Below are 19,976 nucleotides of genomic sequence, written 5' to 3'. Positions count from 1 at the left end.
GGTTCTCTGAGGGTCCTGGACAACCACCATCACCTGAGAACTTCTGGAGAGGTGGATTCTCAGCTACTCCCTTCCCCAGACAGCCTGAGTCAGAAACTCTGGGGTGGGGTATGGTCCACTTACCAAATCTTCTGGGTGCTGCTGATGTCCATATAAGTGTGAGAGCCAATAGGTCAACTACACAGGAGTGAAAGTGTAGGCTATGGTCACATGGCACTCCTGGTGTAGCGGGCATGTGACCTTTGTCTGCAGTGAGGCAGAGCAACCGTGTTCTTGAGTAATGGTCCTTTTGGTCAGATATGAGCCAGGGGAAGTGTGACATGGTCTCTTGGGTTTTTCATTGCGTGTGACCTGGTGTACAGGTCAGTCCTATGGTGCTGAGATCTGGCAGGGCCTGGTCCATCTAAGTCTGTGCCACACAGCAAGACCCCATTGCTAAGCAGTGTCCATCTGCCCCATTGCGAAGCAGGAGTCTCACAGAAAACCAGAAGAGATGAGACTGTGGTTCTGCTTACTGGGGCTCAGGGAGGCAGGAGCCCATACCTCATGGCACCCTCACCTAGGAAGGGGGTGGCCACAAGCTGTCTGCTGGGTAGCAAGGGGACTACAGGAGCCACTGTCATATCTGGACATCATTAGGGGCATGGCTGGGAGCAAGGGCTGCGCTCTAGAGCGACAGGGCAGCCAGCTTAGAAGCCAGATGCTCACACCCTCTGCCAAGCTCTGGGCTCTGTCTCCTGAGCTTGCAACCCCCATACTAAGGTGTGGGGTGTGTGTGGGGGGGTGGGGGTGCTGCCATTGTTAAAAACAATCCAACAGAATCTAAAAGAGAAAAGAAAAACCTGTGTAAAAACAGCCTACCAGGTGAAACATGGAGCCATCAGACAGGAGTCCTGGATGAGTGGGAAACTGTTCCTATAGGGAGGTGGGCTTTGTTTTGGTCTGTTCTGTTTTGCTTTCATAAATTTGGTGTGTATTTAAGAGATTTTTAAAAATACATTTTTATTGATTTCAAAGAGGAAAGGAGAGGGGGAGAGAGAAATATCAATGATGAGAGAGAATCATTAATTAGCTGCCTCCTGCCTGCCCCCTACTGAGGATCGAGCCCACAACCCAGGCATGTGCCCTTACTGGGAATTAAAACTGTGACCTCCTGGTTCATAGGTCGATGCTCAACCTCTGAGTTACCGCGGCCAGGCTGGTATGTATTTAAATCAGTAGGAATGGACAAATTATTCAGTGAGTGGTGTGGGGTCAGATATCTATTAAAAACAAATAGCCAATTTAGAACCTTCCCTCTCACCAAACACCAATGTATGTGAGAAAAAGTGATGAGCTCAAGGATTCACAGAAAACGTGTGTCGAGTTTTGTGGGGTTTTTTTTAAGGAACTATTAAATAAATTTATTTTGGGATGAAATATATACAAGTGTTAAGAACACAGAGGTTGAGACTTCTCAGAGTATGCATTTGTATAACATTTTGATTTTTTTAAAACGTAAAAGTATTACTGATTTAAAATTTTTTAAGTATATTTTTATTTTATTTTTTTGTTAATCCTCACTCAAGGATATTTTTCCCATTGATTTTTTATTTTTATTTTTTAACATGCATAAGCATTAATATTTCAAGAAAAATGACTTTAAATATAATAATGTTACATGCAATAAACATTAATATTTCAAGATTTTAAATATAATAATATTACCAAAACTTTGCTAACATAGTATAATATCACACAGTTTGTGGACATATTAAAAATCTTCAAATAACAGGATTATTTCTATTATATTCTAAAATATTTTTTTCCTCTGGCTCTATTTTTGTTCATCAGTTTATGTTGTTCATTATATTCCACAAATGAGTGAGATCATGTGATATTTATCTTTCTCCAACTGGCTTATTTCATGTGTCGAGTTTTTAAAACAGTTTTTTTCAGGGAAGGGCACCAGCAAAGCACACATCCTGAATACAGCATCCTGGGGTGTCATGCTCTGGATGGCACCATTTGAGCCTAGAGCAAGGAGACCCGGCAGCCAGACAATAGCGACTCAGGGCACAGGCCTTCCACATAACTTAGGAATCTGCCTCACCACACATGTGTATCCACGATGCTTATAAGGGAGAAAGGGGACCCTCTGTGCTCCCATCAGGACGTGTGGGCGCTATGTCCCATAGAGACTTGTGAGGATGCCCCATCCTGCAGCCCCAGCAGGGCCACATCCCCACGCAGACCTTGCTCCTCAACCACTGTCAATTGACAGGATAAGGGTCATCCTGTGGCCCCACTTCCACTATGGAGCCCTAGTCAGCAGGGCAGTCAGTAGTACTAGAGAGGCTGACTCTGCTGCACAGCACAGGCGGATCTCAGGAATGTTGTTTTGGGTGGAAGAAGTCAGGCAAGAAAGTGGAGACTGCATGGAGTGAATCAACAGCAGAAGGAACTGTGGTGACAGCAGCAAGCAGCGCTGCATGGGGCTGGCTGGGCTGCAGGACAGGCTACAGGCACTTCTCTCTGGGTCTAGAATGTTGTGTGTCATGAACTGATCACACGGTAAGTGCCCGTGTGAAAAATCAACCTGCACACCTAAGATTTGTGCATATTTATGCATGTAAATTAGACCTGCATTTTAAAGTCTAGTCACAGAACACACATACTATGATATTTATGCAAAACAAGAAGGTGTTGTCTGTCTGGAAATGGTAAGAAAAGGTTCCAGTGACAGTGCCTGGAGTGGAGAAGAATTCACAGTGGCTCTGTCCCTCCATCTGCGTGTTTTTCAGAGCCTCTGGGGTCTTGTCTCCCCAGCTGCAAGGGGGTTGCTCACTCACCAACCAGAGCAATTCTGCCACATTTGTTTTGCCTTTTTATTTTGTGCTTTTTACTGGTTTTAGGAAGGATTCTGCTGCCGTTACAATCAAATCTTTTAAAAGCCACTGGTTTGAGTGACTGGGAAATGCATATTTTTTACTTTCTAAGCTTGAAATTTTCAAAGAACCATGGAGTGGCATCTGGGAATGGACAACAGGTAACACCCTGGGTTCCAGAGTTCCCTACACTAGGCCAAGGCACACAGGGAGGAAGCATGGCAGGAACGCTGGCCTGTCACCTGGCTGCGTCTATAGCACCTGTCTTGGTCTATATTCCGCCTGTCTCCAGTTCAGCCATCTGGCCTGAGTTCCAGAAGCACAGAGAGCCCATCCCCTGGCTGGGCTTTCCTGAGCATCACCACAGTCTCCATCCCCATCCTATCCCCCACATGCAGCCCCAGTTGGCAAAGACCCTGGCCCGTGGTGTTGAGGAACCAGGGAGGCAAGTTGGGACACAGTGGCTAAGCCGGGGAGGAAGCCCAGGACGGCGTGTCATCACTGGAGCCTGGACTGCTGCCTGCCAGACTGGTGGCGGGGTGCTGCGGATGGCCATGGGCAGGTCAATGGAAACCTGTCTTCTGATAAATTGCAGGTCCCGCTGCTGCAAAGCTCTTTTTTTGTAGTAGGACCATATCTGAGAATGTGGACCCCTGTCTGGTTGTCCTGTTGGCTTCCCCAGTACAGCATCTCTGCATGGGTTTATAACTCTGCCTTTCTGTCTTGGCCATTGGCAATACTGAGCTCAGCCATCCACGCACTGTATCGTCCGCCAACACACACAAATAAAAACAACCAAACCCATTACAGTAAATGAAATGTGTTGGCTGCTAAACAGTTTTCGGATTAAGGGACCATCAGCAGATTAAAGTCAGGGGATTAAATCTCAGCAGGAATACCAGACACCCCTGCCCCCCACACAGGAGCCATAGTCAGTGTAGTCACTACTGTGAGAAAGTGGTGGCCTTGCTGCCCACCCCCACAATCTCTGCTGAGGCTGCCCCCACCCCTGGAAGCCGCCAGGACCCCTCAGGTTCCCAAGGGTCATCTTCAGTTCTCCCTTCCCCCGGGAGAGTCTAGCAGAGGAAGGAGACAGCCAGGAGTCCCAGACTGTGTTCAGGGCCCTCTCCTATGGGACCCTCAGTTGGCTCCCCACAGGGTGGGCTTCCCAAAGAGTGGGACCTCACTATGAGTTCTAACCCCTTAGCACAGTGCAGGGCACAGGGGAATGGGCTCGCCACTGCTCCCTCCAAGTCCCCTGGCTGCTTCTCCTCCTGCTCTCAGCTTCCCTCTCAGGACAGTGTCAGTGCCCCATCCTCAGTGGGCAGGGCAGCTCACACCCTGTAGGGAACATAGGGTAGGGACTTTAGAGGGGGGTGTTTTCCCAGCCAGAACACAGGTTTGAGTATGTGTGTGTGTTTCTGGAAACTGACTCTAAGCTGCTGCCTCCTGTGTCTGAACTCTGGATCTTTGTGGCCCAACTCCATCTGCAGGCAGGGCCCAGCACTTGTGCTCTCACCTGTTTATCAAAGTCACTTTCAAACCAGGGGTTCCAGGCTAAATTTCCAACTCATGATACTCTTAGTTTTAAAATCTGATTTTTTGTAGCCTTTAGTCATATTTTAAACTTTATTATTATTATTATTATTATTTTGGTCCTTATAGTTTCTTATCTAAGTTGTCTTGCTCCCCCCCCCAAATTTATTTTTAATTTTTAGTTCTCTGATGCTGTCTCTACCTTCTAAAACCTTTTAAAATCTTGTCTATTTTTAACTATTGAATCACTTATTTTTACTATTGTATCACTCTCATTTTTATTCCCTTTAGAGTTTTACTCACATTTTTTGTCTTTATTTCTATATTCCCCCTTCCCACCCCCCCTCAATTTTCCTTTCCTTCATTTGGGAAGATTCTTAATGGTTTAGCTGTTTTAGCACATTTTTAAATATGTTTTATTTTTAGCCTATGCCATTTGTTAGTATTGTAATTATATTATTATTAAAATATTATAACACCAACCTAGCTGGTTTGCTCAGTGGTTAGAGTGTTGGCCTGAGGACTGAAAGGTCACAGGTTCGATTCTGGTCAAGGACATGTACCTCGGTTGCAGGCTTGATCCCTGGCCTGATTGAAGCAGGAGGCAACCAATCGATCTGTCTCTCTCACATTGATGTTTCTCTCTCTACCCCTCCCTTCCACTCTCTCTCTAAGGATCAATGGAGGTGAAGATTAACAACAACTAAATACACACACACACACACACACACACACACACACACACACCACAACTTTGAAAGAAATGACCTGCTAAATTCATGAACCCATGTTAGGTTACTGCTACAACATGGCTAAGAGTATCTGTGATTCTGTTTGTGACTCTGCATGAATCTTATAAGAACATGAGCTCACGCATCCAGGAAACTCAGCAGCAGGCAGCCAGGAGCTTGGGCTAGTAAAATGGAACGAATGATATGGCCCTCTCCTGCCCCACCCGACCCCACAAAGACATAAGTGACCTACAGACTTGATGCCTATGCCTCAGGCGGTTGCACAAGGACTGACCTGGGCTGGGAACAGTGTGGTCTGGCTGGAAGCTCCTGAGCCCTGTGGTCACAGGCTAAGCCACTAGGTATCAGGCCCTTCTGCTGCACATGGTAGGGTGAGAAGTGAGGCCAGGGCCTGGGCCAGGCTGCCTAGGGCTGCTGGTGTGTCCCCATCCCACAACCCACTGTCTGCCACAGCCCACCCTCTCAGTAACCATGGGCAAGCCACTTGCTGCCTCTGGCCCTTGTGTCTAGTCTGCATAACATACAGTTGGCTGTTCTGTGAGTAGTGAAACCACATCTCTGTGCCCACTGCCCTTACTCTGGAGGCTGAAATGACCCTGTGTCCTTTTAGGGAAGAGAAGCCGGCCCTCTCAATAAGGAGAACCCCGGTGACACCTGAGGTACACTGGCCCACTCCTGGGAGGACAAATGCCAGTGACCAGGCCAGACCTCTGTCCCCTACACTCAGAGTCCTCTCAGGTGAGAAGACCCTCCGCTGCAGAGGTGAGCCTGCCTCACCCCTGCCCTCTGGGCCAGTGCTGAGGATGTGCATGGAGTCCCTGACCCTGACCAGACATAATGATGGGGCGCTGCTGCCCTGACCATCCCTGTGGCCTAGATGGTGACCCCATGGACTTCCTTGTGACCCCTCCTTGGGTATGAACTCTGGCTCACTCCACTGCTCAGAGCCCTGTGTCTGGTTGAGAAAGGACAGTTCCAGGCAACTACTGCTGGCCACAGGCCCCAGCAGTGCTGCACATGGGGCTCACTCAAGGTGCCCCAGAGGGAGGGGTTGAGGTGTCTTTTGGGGGCACCACATTAATCAGTGCCAGAGGGTAATAAAGAGCATTGTTCCTACAGGAGCACAGCTGTGTGAGCAACTGATAACATCTTCTTAACAGGAATCAGTACTTGCATCCTACATGGATATGGGGGGCGTGGACTGAGTTTCAAGGTCTGCCTCTGTACAGGGTCCACGTGGACCAGAGCAGCCCTGCCCCAGCCTTTTCCTTTATAACTGGCTGGGCTTTATTTTTCTTTAAAAATCTCATGTGCTTAACTAATCTTAGCCTCCTTTGCTTTTTGTGCTATAGTGCAGCACCCTTTCTTTTGTTATGTTTATCTAAAATTCTTCCTGATTTCCACATTTCTCTTGGTATAAATTACTATCTCTGTCCCTTTGTTGTAATAAAAGCTCTATGCCTCATCCCCTCTCCAGTAAAAAAAAAAAAAGGTCACAAGGACACAGATTCAAAATCAGTGCTTTGCTTTTTTGGGAGATAAACTATCTTTACCTTAAGACATTTTTTCTTTCCCTATTTTATTTTATTATTGGTGGCTGTGGAGTTTTATTAAGTGCTTTCCAGCTGCTGTTGAGAAGCAGCACATGGGTGTTCAGTGCAGAGATATGAAGCCTGTTTCTGGACTGAGTCCTGGTCCCCCACTTCTCAGCTGTGACCCCTGGCCCTGTGTGTGGGGTGAAGTGGGGATGTGCCTTCCTTGCAGAGCTGCAACGAAGAGTGTGCCTGGCAGACAGTAAACACAGGATCAGCATTAGGTGTTGTTTATTGTTATTTTTAAATATATATATTTTATTTATTATTTTACAGAGGAAGGGAGAGGGGTAGAGAGTTAGAAACATCGATGAGAGAGAAACATCAATCAGCTGCCTCCTGCGCACCTCTTTCTGGGGATGTGCCCGCAACCAAGGTACATGCCCTTGACCGGAATCGAACCTGGGACCTTTCAGTCCGCAGGCCGACGCTCTATCCACTGAGCCAAACCGGTTAGGGCTGTTTATTGTTATTTGTATGGTTGTTGAATTTCTCCTTTAATTTATTAATGACATGGACAAAATTCCTGATATTAATCACTCATGAATTTCAAGAATAAACCTCCTTTCGGTCTTGTGTATTATCATTCTTTATACATACTGATTCTGGTAGTGTTTGATCAGAATATTAGTTAGAAATTTCTGCTCAGAAACTGGAAGTGCTGGGTCATAGTACAGGCCTGTGGCCAACTCAGGGATGTGGCCAGTATGAATGTGTAAGCTGCTAGTGGCTGAGCCTCTAGCACAGGCTGTGCTCCCCAAGGCTTTGGGTAGGGGTCTATATCATGTGTTGAGTGTCAGTCGTCTTGGTGTCCAGCTTATAACTGTAACCTGCATTTCCTTCATCACTGATTAGCTTCGCTGCCTTCTGATGTATTTATCAATCTTTTGGAATGTGTGTGGTCAAGGCTTTGCCCACTTCTGTACAGGCAATGAGTAAGTATTTTCTGGATAGCATCCCTGAGTGATTAAGTGAAGTGCAAATATCTTCGCCCACTCTATGGGCCCCTTTTCTCTCTCCTAATGGTGTCTGTTGATAAACAGACCTTAATTGTAATGTGGTCCATTATATCAGTCTTTTTAGAACCATTGAGCTTATTATGTCTAAGTGATCTGTCCTTGTCCCCACTTCATATAGCTAGTATCCTATGTTGTCTCCTCATGTCAAGCCACAGTCCACTTGGAATTTATTTGGGAGTAGAATCAACAGGGCAGGGTTTCATTCTGTACCTGCCGACCCTGCCAACCAGTGCCACTGATTGGAAAATCTGTCTTCTGCCTCCTCGCGCTGTGAGTGCCTGTCTCTGACTTCCTGTTGTGGTCCATCGATTAGTTGTCTGTTCCTGTGCCCGTCACATGGACTGAACTGCCTTTGCTTTCTGGTAAATAGGTCTCACTTGGTTCTTTCTCTCAGGAATGTCTTGGCTACATTTGGCCTGATGAATTTTTCACATGCATTTTAAAACCAGCTTGTCTGTTGGAGTCAATCTGCAGATCAATTTAGGGAGATTTAATATCTGAAATTATTGAGTGTTCAAGTCCATGAACATGATGCCTTTCTTTTTTTTTTTAATATATTTTATTAATTTTTTTACAGAGAGGAAGGGAGAGGGATAGAGAGATAGAAACATCGATGAGAGAGAAACATCGATCAGCTGCCTCCTGCACACTCCCCACTGGGGATGTGCCCGCAACCAAGGTACATGCCCTTGACCGGAATCGAACCCGGGACCCTTCAGTCCGCAGGCCGACGCTCTATCCACTGAGCCAAACCGGTTTCGGCATGATGCCTTTCTTTAATTCTCAATTTTTCTTTAATTTCTCCTAATAGTGTTTTATAGATTTCTACATACAAGTTTTACACATCTTTTCTTAGAATTATCCGACTCTGATTTTCTTTAGGTTCTTGTAAATTTAAATTTAAAAAAAAATGTTTTTTAGCTTTGCTGGTATAGAGATGCATAATGCTAGTCACCCTATTAAACTCATCCCTTCTTATAATTATAGATTTTTCTGGATCTTATATACCCAGTCTTGGCATCTATACCTGTCTGTGCTGGCTTGTCTCTGTGTCATGGGGGCACTCACCTGGAGAGGGCCTGCAGGGGCCCTGAAATTCAGGAAGCACAGTGGAGTTGTGGGTCCCCACACGGGAGGCCGGTTTGGGGCATCTGTCCCTGGGCAGCCCTCTTCTCTGCTGTGCTGCATATCTGACCCATGGTGACATCTGTGTGGATACCCAGACGGACACCTTCGTCATCAGGTCAGGTCCCGGCCTTGTACTGCCATGGACTCATTCAGCACTGTTCTGTGTGCTGCTGTTCTCACCGTCGGTGTCCATCGGGCCCAGTCATAGGACATCAGAAAGCTCATTAACTGGGGCCTGCAGAATGCCAAGTCGGGCAGGCCCCGCATGTCTGCCATTCTCTCTGACTCTTACTGGCACTCACTCATGCCTCGCTTCTCCCTGTGGTGTCAGATGTCTGCCAGCAATGGTCTGGGCAATGTCTTTTTTCTAGGGCAGTGGCAGGAGGGAGGGGTGTGCAGTGCAGTGTAAGCATGGGGACCATTCCCCAGCCTTTCCCCTTCAGTTTCTTAACCCTGACGCCATAAGCAGCTTTCCTTTCCTTCCCTCCAGAAGAGGGACTTTTGAACCCCCAACCTATCTAGAACACATGTTTGAGGGCTGAAGTAGGGATGGTGGATTTTCAGATTTTGGAATTACCAGCTGTCCCAGGCTACAGTCTGAATTTTCTACCAAACTGAGACCGCTTGAGAGTGAAGGCTGTGTTCCTTTGTCCTGTCCCCGGTGCCAGGCTCCTAGTAAGAACTGAGTGTTCAGTTGAATGTCCCTGCCATGGTTGGCTCATTCTGGCCAGAGGGTCTGTAGGAAGATAGAGTGTGTGCAGGCAGACTGAATGCCTGCTGTGTGCAGGTGCTAGGCACACAAGCTCATCACTGCAGAAGCAGACAGACATGGCAGAGCTAGGACCAAGACCTATGGCTCAAGGAGGCCTGCCCTGTCTCCACAGCAGACCTGTTATTCACCTTAGAGACATTCTAAGGTGGATCACACCCTAGACCAGGGGTGGACAAACTTTTTGACTCGAGGGCCACAATGGGTTCTTAAACTGGACCGGAGGGCCGGAACAAAAGCATGGATGGAGTGTTTGTGTGAACTAATATAAATTCAAAGTAAATGAGCGGAGGGGAGAGCAAGAGAACCGGATAGAACAGCCGGATCCGGCCCGCGGGCCGTAGTTTGCCCACGGCTGCCCTAGACCCTTGGCACTTCCTCAGAGCTAGGACTGGAGGAAGCCCACACTTTGCTGGAAAGAGAAAAGCTCCACTCTGTGCCAACATGAGGCCAGCATGCCAGGGCCCTAGCAGGGAGGAGAGAGGGGCAGGCCACTGGCTCCCAACCCCATCTCGTTTGTGTGAACTCGAGTGACAAGCCAGCAGGCTGTGCAGAATGCTCACTGAAGTCAGGTTGTGTAAACCCTGACCATCTTTCCAATGCTAACTGTGACTGGCAAGAGCATTACAGGACAGAACTCCCCTCCCCTCCATGGCCCCAAGGACACAATCTGCATTGTGAGTCTCTCTAGGAGCAGAAAGCAGCTAATAAGTTCTGTCGGTTTCTGCTGTACAGGCTTATGCAGCCTGATGGAGCACTGAGCTATTAAACCTAATAAATCAAGTGTGTGCTTGTCCCCTGAGGTTCTGATCACAGCCATCTCCTCCCGACAGCTGAGGCCTGGGTACAGCCTTGGACAAAGCCGACTAGCACTCACTGCAGCCATGCAGTCCTTGGGTGGTGGTTTGCTGGCAGGATTTCTGCTCCGTTCTCTGAACAAGAAATCTCATGTTGGAGAAGAAAGGCTAGTGCATTTGTCATGAGTGTGATGCTGTTATAAATCACAGATAGCTGTACACTACTTCTATTTCAATATCCAAATCTATTTACTGCCCCCCCCCCCCAAAAAAAAACAACACCTTACAACTTGGAAGTTACATGCCACTTTCAACCATCAGACTCCTTCTTTCAAGTCTGAAATAGGAATCTTCATTGGTTTTTATATTTGACTAGCATGAAAATAGAGTTTACCTGTCTGGTGGTCAGGAGCAATGAACTAGCTGGTCATTATTCAGTTCAGAGCCCCTCTTTTTATCATATCTAAACAGAGATGGCCCTGTCCCTCCTGCCTTAGCACAGAGGGGTTTGCTTATGTAGCAGCACCTGGGACATGTGCACCATTTATTGCTCCTCCTGCTGTTATATCTATACATCTTATTATGATATTTATTTTACTAGAATTCTGATGGTTTAAATATTTTTTTAAAAGAATGATTGGAAAATTTGTTTTATCACTAAGTACTATTTCACTAATTAGTGTACTGATTAAAGACAGATTTTGCCAATTTAATCATTATAAAAGATCAAATGAGGTTCTGGTCAAAATGGAGTAAGGTACAACTATAAACTAACATCATAGTTAATGGTGAAAGAATAATGCTTTCCTCCTAAAATCATTAACAAAACAAGGGTTTCTGCTCCCACCACTCCTATTGAACAGTGTGCTGTAAGTTTGACAGTTCAATGTGACAAGAAAAGGAAATAAAAGGCATACAGATTTGGAAAGAGGAAATAAGCCTGTCTATATTTGCAGATGACATGATTACCTACATTGAAAATCCCATTAAAGCTACAAAAACCTTCTAGAACTAATAAGCAAGTTCACTTGTTTAAGAATGAGAGGTCAACATTCAAAGATTAATAATAATCTATATGCAATCAAGGAACAATCAGAAAGCAGAATTAAAAACACACCACCATTTACATGAATTCCAAAGTTACGTACTTGCTATACGTCTAAAAAATATGCACAGAATTTATATATTGAAAACTACAAAACACTGATTAGAGAAATCCAGTAAGACTTAAATAAGATACATCCTGTGTTCATAGATTGGGCCACTCACACAGCAAAGATGCTAATGCTTCCCAAATATATCTATAAGTTTAATGCAATTCCTATCAAAATCCCATCATGGGTGATTATAGATAAAAACAAGGTGACTTTAAAATTTAAATGAAAACTCAAAGGAACTAGTTAATGCAAGTGAATTTTTAAAAGAATAAAGTTGGAGTAATTTTAAGGCACTCTGACACTACAGTAATAGAGACATTGTATGTTGGTGCATAAACAAGCACATACATATGGTATCCATGGGGTGCCCTCTGTGACCCACCTGTTACTGGTAGAAGTGGAATTCTTGGGGTGCTGCAGGGAAAGGAATTTCCTGAGGCTCCCATGGGAGGATGTGGTATCATAGAAAGCTTTATTGATGTAAAATTAAGGGTTTCCCTTCCAAGGTCCCATCTCCCTCTGTCCCCCCATGGAAAAAGTCCAATCTTGTCTTTGGCTGGCCTAGGATTAAGGCCACTGCCCAGAGTCTCCACTCCATATTAAAGCAAAGTCCAGTCTAGAATATGGCTAGGTTAGTTTGTGTTCCCAGCTGCAGTCCATTGTGGGGTCCCATAACTCTGCTTAAGGCCACATGGTGGGCCTCTGCAGGTCATGGAGCAAGAAAGTGCCAAGGAGCAGGAATGAAACCAGGTAACTAGAGAGAATTCTTTGTCTGGGAATTATAACTGGAAGCTTAACCAAGTAACCCTTCAGGATTTTGTATGCTTGCATTGGCTCCACGCTCCTAGCCAATGATCTTTGTTCCATAGGCTAGACTAGACTGACAGGGAAGCACCTTCCCTATAATATCACCCTGACTTTACTGCACATGCACCGAAGTGGACCCTTTCCCCCAGTGATTTGCAGGGAACCGATCTGCAGTTCCCCAGGGGTGTGTGAAGTTGTAGCTTCCTGGTGAAGCTGCCCAGATGACCATGCTTATAATGTCTGACCTCCCCTTTGCTCTTTTCCTATTATTAATATTAAGAACTAGCTAATTATGATGATAACATATAGATGAAACATAACAGAGCCCAGGATTCATCCACACAAGTATGGACCATTGATTTTTGACAGAGGTAATAAAGCAATTTAATGCAGAAAGGAAAGTCTTTTCAAGAAATGATGTTGAAACAATTGCATATTTATATTTTAAAAAAAACAACAACAACCACTCAATAACAACCTTGACTTAAACTTCAGACCTTATACAAAAATTAACTCAAAATGGATCAATATCTAAATGTAAAATGTAAAACATAAACTATTTAGAAGAAAATATAAGAGAAAGAATTAAGAACATCTATAAAAGATAAGAGTTTTAAACAAGAGCCACTAAAGATAAAATTGAGAAATTACACTTGCTCACAAAAAAATTTAATTAGCATAAGACTCTGTTAAGATATGAAAAGACAAACCAGAGACTAGAAAGTCTTTGTAAATTATACATCCAACAAGGGCTATACCCCCAATACCCCAATATGTAGAGAACTCTTTAAACTCCACAGCAAGAAAACAAACAGTCCAGTTAGAAAATGAACAAAAGACTGGGCCACACACTTCTCCAAACAGGACAAGTGGATGGGAAATAGCACATGAATAGATGTTTGGCATCCTTCACTGTTAGGAGAAAGCAAACTAAACCACAGACAGATTTCACTACCATCCTATATAATAAAAGCCTAATATGCTAAATGCCCGGTTGACCGGTCAGCCGTTCAACCAATCAAAGCGTAATATGCTAATGATATGCTAAGGCTGCTCAACTGCTCCCTATGATGTGCACTGACCATCAGGGGGCAGAAAGTCGACCAGTCGCTATGACATGCACTGACCACCAGGGAGCAGATGCTCTAATCAGTAGGTTAGCTTGCTGCTGGGGTCTGGCCAATCTGGACTGAGCGAGACAGGCCAGACACGCCCTGGAGCCCTCCCACGGTCCCTCCCCAGCCAACCAACTTCCTGCATTCTTCCCCGGCCCCAATCATGCACCAGTGGGTTCCCTCGGCCTGGCCTGCACCCTCTCGCAATCCGGGACCCCTTAGGGGATGTTGGAGAGCCAGTTTCACCCCAATCTCACAGGCCAGACCAAGCCCCTCCCCTGGCCTCTAGTCCTATATAATAAAAGGCTAATGTGCAAATAGACCGAATAGCAGAATGACCAGTCGCTCTGACACTCACTGACCACCAGGGGGCAGACGCTCAACACAAGAGCTGCCCTTTGGTGGTCATTGCGCTCCCACAGGGGGAGCGCCACTCAGCCAGAAGCCTGGCTCATGGCTGGCAAGTGCAGCAATGTTGGCGGGAGCCTCTCCCACCTCCACAGCAGTCAGACATTCCCCAAGGGCTCCCAGACTGCGAGAGGGTGCAGGCCAGGCTGAGGGACCCCCCTCCCCCGAGTGCACAAATTTTGTGCATCGGGCCTCTAGTCTGTTAACATGGCTATAGAGGAAACACTGATAGTCCCAAGTGCTGGCGCAGATGCAGAGCTGTGGGTCTGTCTGCCCCGGTGGGAATGGAAAATGCTGCAGCTACTCGGGCACATAGTTTGGCATTTTTCTACATACGCTTAAATACAGTGATCACAGTTCTGGGTATCACAGAAAAACGAAAACTTATGTTTATACAAAGATATGTGCACTGTTGTTCTTAGCTGCTTTATTTGTAATAAACAAAAACTGGAATTGACGCAGGTGTCCTTTCTGGTAACTGGACACACAACTTGTGGTGCAACCACTTGGTGGCATGCTACTGGACAACAAGTCTCTGTTATGTCCAACTACTTGGCAGCTCGAGAGAACATTATTATGTGAAATGAAAAAGGCCATTTTCAAATGATTACATTTGTTTGATTCAATTTATGTAAAGTTCTTGAAATGACAAAGAATAGTGATGCAGAATAGATCAGTGGTTGCCTGGGGTTCGAGTTGGGTCGAATGAGTAACCATAAAGGGAGATTATATAGGAGTCTTTTCCTGATGATCCTGCTTGTGCAGGTGGTTAGACAGATCTATACATGAGATACAATTTCACAGACCCATACATGACAAACAAACCAACAAAGGGGTGTGTAAAAACTGGGGCAGTTTATTAATAGGGTCTTACCCATGTCTGGCAGTGGTTTTGATAATGTCCTACAGTATGTCAAGTGGAAGTTGGTGAGGGTACAAAGCAACTCTTTGATTTCTGCAGCTACTCATGGATCTAAAATTTTTTCAAAATGGTGCAGTTGATAATTATTAAATCTGCAAATATAAAAAATGAATTGTATCAACAGACCAATTAAAATCTGAGAGATTATCAGAGTGGATAAAAAAAACAAGATCAATCTCTGTACAGTCAACAAGACACCAATGTGAAATACAATGCTATTGGTGGGTTAAAAGTTAAAGGACAGCCAGAACCGGTTTGGCTCAGTGGATAGAGCATCAGCCTGCGGACTGAAAGGTCCCAGGTTCGATTCCGGTCAAGGGCATGTAGCTTGGTTGCGGGCACATCCCCAGTAGGAGGTGTGCAAGAGGCAGCTGATCGATGTTTCTCTCTCATCGATGTTTCTGACTATCTATCCCTCTTCCTTCCTCTCTGTAAAAAAATCAATAAAATATATTAAAAAAAAAAAAAGTTAAAGGACAGCGGCGCCAAGGGATCACAAACAGGAAAGATGCACTCAGGTGTCTGGGAATGTGTGATGGCCCAGTACGGCCACACAGACCCTGGAGGTCTTTTCTCCTGGCACCCTGTATTCATGGCCTTGGCGTTCTGCGTCTGCATGGCGAGCCTATCCTCTCTTCTCGCCTGAGCACTCCCTGTTCTTCTGCTGCTCCCAAAAGGCCCAGATCAGACTACACTGGGTTGGGCAGACCCTACCCCTCCTCTGTGCAGCCCTGGGCCTGGGCTTCATCATTGCCAGCAGGAACCACAGTGAACTGCCCCACCTGGCGTCCTGGCATGGCTGGGTGGGGGCTCTGACTCTGCTGGCCACGGGGGCCAGGCACTGTGTGGGCTCTGCCTGCTCTTTTCCCGGGGTAGCCAGGCTCTCAAGGGTGGCTCGCCTCAAGCTCTATCATCTGACGTGTGGACTGGTGGTCTACCTGATGGCTACCGTGACAGTGTTCCTGGGCATGTACTCGTTGTGGTTCCAAGGCCCAAATCAAAGGTGCGGCCTGGTACCTGTGCCTGGCGCTGCCCCTCTATCCAGCCCTGGTGATCATGCACCAGATCTCCAGCTCCTACTTGCCGAGGAAGAAAATGGAAATGTGACTTCCTCCGAACTCTGACTCTAGCTGGAATCCTTGCCTTGGACTTCAGTGGTTTCTTTGGTGACCTTCAAGGACTCCACTTCTGAAGTAGTAAGGTTTTTATACTTTTAGCTGGGCTAGGGGCTGCAGAAGCCCATTGCTCCTACCGATGGGTGACTCAGTGGATTGAAATGGGGAAACATCCTGGGTGCAAGTAAAACGTGATGGGGAACTGGATCCGGAAGTCTCCACTCTGGATGGGAGACAGAAGGGTTGGGTACTGGTGGTGATGGTGGTGCAGTCATTTCTTGATTGCATGCCTGATGGAGGGTTGGGTTCCTGCAATTATGAATAGCAGCTGTGGATCTTTGAGTCTCTTTTGAGAAAGCAATATGGTGTAGTGGACAGAGCCCATGGTCTTTACTATGGGTTATGGTCCCCGTAGGCTCTATTATGTGACCTTATGGAAGTTGCATGTCTCAGGAGCTCGGTTTCTTTATCTGTGTGGTGAGCGTTTCTAAATGATCTCTAACATCCAGTGTCTGTGAGGTGGACTTCACAGCATACTCTCCAGCTCTGGACTGGGGCTGGATCACTTAGAAGACTCGAGATGTAATTCTTATATCCATTATCCCTCACCACTCTGGAGGAACAGATCTGCCCTCGTGGCATGACGGGAATCTATGCTGATTTGGCCCCAGACCAGAGCACAAGGGGTCAGGCACTGTGAAGGGAAGGGGCCCAGGTGAGGATCTCCTGAACTGCAACACAGCAAAGGCACTAAAGTCACTTTAAAGCTATGGGAGAGCCCTGGTTGGTGTGGCTCAATGGATAGAGCATTTGCCTGTGGACTGAAGGGTCCCGGGTCAGTTCCAGTCAAGGGCATATACCTCATTTGTAGGCTCAATCCCCATCCCTGGTCGGGGCACATGCAGGAGGCAACCAGTCAATGTGTCTCTCTCACATCGATGTTTCTCTTTTGTCTCTCCCCCTCCCTTCCACTCTCTAAAAATCAATGGAAAAATATCCTCGGGTGAGGATTACCAAAAATAAAAATAAATTTTAAAACAAGTTAAAGGACAGAAAAACATGTCAAGTGAACACTAGTTAAAAGAAACCTGAAGTGGCTACTTGAATGTCAGGATTCAGGACAAGAAATATGATTATAGATAAGGAAGGACATTGCATGAATATAAAGCATCAGTTCACCAAGAAGAGATGTCAGTCCCAAATGTACATATATACCAAAGAACAGAGCCTCAACATACATGAAACAAAAACTGGTAGAATGCAAAGAAGAAAAGGACAAATTGATAATTATGGTTGGAGATTTCAACTCTGCTCTCTCGGTAACCGATGGACCAAGAAGACGGAAAGTCAAGATAGATAAATACTAAACAGCACAGCCCACCAGCTAGAATTTACAGGGCACCCACCCACAACAGAAGGGCACACATGGTCTTTGTGTGCATATAGGATATTTGCTGAGGTAGGCCATATTCTGTGCAAAAGAATAAAAGCCTAATAGGTTTTAAATGATTGAAATAATAAAAATTATATTTCCTGTGCAGTGTGGAATTAAACTAGAAATCAACAACCAAATATAACTAGAAAATTTCTAAATACCTGACCATTAAAACACCTCTAAATAATGTGCTGGTCAAAGAGAAAGTATCAAAGAAAATTAGCAAATATTCTGAACTCGTATACATAAATTTGTAAGATACAAGTAAATCAATGCCGTTAGTGAAATTTATAACATGAGAAAAGGTTTCCAAACAATCTAAGCTTCTACCATAAGAAACTAAATGAAAAAAGCAGAGGGAGGAAATAATAAAACATTTAAAAGAAATAAACCAGTGAAACTGAAAACAGAACTATAAGCCTTTCAAATTGAAGAAATCCAAATACAGACAGACAAAAACAGTCCTGTATTTTGAGAATTTAGAGGGTGTGGCAGTCCTTTGTTTTGTTTTCTGAGGCGGGATTCATTCTTTTTTCTTAATATTTTTCTGTACCCTTTTATTGGCCTTAACAAGACCTGTCCTTTATATGTGTTTCTTCTGCCCTCTGCTGGGAATTGGTGGGTTTGCAAATCAGACTGAGCCTGGGATGGAGGGAAGGTCATCTAGCTTGGATATGGGAACAGCTTCCATTTTCCCCTGGAAGGCCCAGGGCTCTCCAACTCTGCCTGGCCAGCTGGGCCATCAGCTGCCTCCAGCTGAGTGTGTCCCTCCCACCCCAGCACACAGAAACCCCCAGCAAACCCTCAGTGACCAAGTGAATAAATAAGATGAGAGGACAAGGAGAGATGGAAATGTAATCCTGGCTGTTTAATGAGTATCTGAGTTTAAAAATCACTAAGTTCTGATTCATATTGGCTTGTGTAGCAGTGGAAATGGAGCTAGGCTCAGTGTTTATTATATGTATTCACCCAATCTTTAAACCTGTACTGAATTTTCTCCTGCCCTCCTGTGGGCCCAGAATGATGCTAGGAACTGGGGGTTCAGTGTTGAATGAAGAAGATAAATGTGTCCTCTGCCCACAGTGCAGAGGGCCAGGGCTGTGTGGGAGGATGGAGCCCAGGGAAGATGGGGTGCTGGCAGGTAGTGGCCTAGCAGGGAGTGCTCTCAGCAGAAGGCCCCAGACAGCAGGCAGGCAAGAGAACTCAGCCTGTCACAGAAAGGGAGACCAGTGGGTTAGGTGGGGTTCAGCAGATTGGGGGGATGGCACCTGTAAGCCGGGGGGCAACACTCTGGAGAGGAAGGAGCCTGGATTGAGTTACATAGGCAATTGGAAGATATCCATGGGTGTCAGCAAAGGAAGGACAGCCTGATTTGAGGTCCTGGAATGTCACTGGTGATGTAGGCAAGATGTGTCTCCATCACATGTTCCAGAGCAAGAGCTGATGGCCACAGAGTGTGACTGAAGGGAAGCCATGTCCTCTGAGCACTGCAACCAGGACAATCAGACACCAGGCATGAGCTCCTCCATCTGCCTTGGAGGGAATGGGTGCAGAGTCTCAGTGCCTCCCTGGGGCATGCAGGGCACGGGCTGGCCTCAGCTCAGTGCTTCCAGGAAGGGCTGGGAATTCTTTTTGTTTGTGATGTTTGGTGGCACCTTCACATTGCCATCACAAACTGGGCAAGGCGACACAGGCTGGTGCAGTCCTCAGAGTCATGGGTACACTCTGTGGGTTCCCAAACATTCCATCTACACCCATGGCCCCTGAGCTATGCAAAATGGCTGATGGCACACGATGTCCTCTCACCAGGCCAGCGCTGTACAAAGGCTGTACACATCTCCAAGTGCTGCCGGGCCCCAAAATAACCTGCATCTCCCTGGGATAGGCTGAGCCCAGGTTGTTAGTAGAGGTTCTCAAGGGACACGTCTGCCACAGCCCCCACATATCCAATACCAACACACACTGAAGTAGGCACCAGGGAAACACCCATGTGCGAGAGAGAGAGAGAGAGAGAGAGAGAGAGAGAGAGAGAGAGAGAGAGAATGCATGTGCGAGTGAGTGGCTGAATAGGTACTTGTAGTGAGTACATATATGAGTGGTTGAATGTGTACATTTGCAGGTGGGTGAGTGTGAGTGAGTGCATGTATGAGTTGGTGAATGAGTGTATGCATATATAAGTGGATGAGTGTGTGAGTGTGTGTTTGAGTGAGTGTGCATATGTGAGTGGATGAGTGAGGAGGTGGGTCTGAGTAAGTGCATGTACGAGTGGCTGAGTGTGTGGGTGTTAGTGGGTGCTTGTTTGAGTGTGCATGTGTTAGTGGGGGAGGTCTGAGTACATGCATGAGTGAGTAAGTGTGTATGTGTGCATGTGGGTGAGTGTGTGTGTGCAAGTTGGGAGTATGTGGGTGAGTGCATGTGCAAGTAGGTGAGTGGGTGAGTGTGGATATGAGTTGGTGTGTGTTTGAGTGAGTATACATGTGCGAGTGGGTGAGTGAGTGGTTATGGTGGGTGAGGGGATTAGTGTGTGTGAGTGTGAGTGGGTATGTGGATGAGTAAA

At 46.1% G+C, this 19,976-nt stretch overlaps 1 protein-coding gene and 1 pseudogene across 33 annotated transcripts in view; both read left to right on the top strand.

The window, feature by feature from the left end:
- The window catches only part of PCBP3 (poly(rC) binding protein 3), a 216,993-nt gene that overhangs the window by 153,339 nt on the left and 43,678 nt on the right, over positions 1 to 19,976 (top strand). The gene's annotated exons all lie outside the window — the stretch shown is intronic.
- LOC308241705 (putative transmembrane reductase CYB561D1) lies at positions 15,444 to 15,976 on the top strand (annotated as a pseudogene). The gene has a single exon. The product of its transcript is annotated as a putative transmembrane reductase CYB561D1 (transcript).

Source organism: Plecotus auritus, assembly GCF_963455305.1.
Source record: "Plecotus auritus genome assembly, chromosome: 2".
In the NCBI taxonomy this organism is placed as follows: domain Eukaryota; kingdom Metazoa; phylum Chordata; class Mammalia; order Chiroptera; family Vespertilionidae; genus Plecotus; species Plecotus auritus.
The sequence above is the reverse complement of the archived record's forward strand: the minus strand, read 5'-3'. Positions and strand labels throughout refer to the sequence as shown.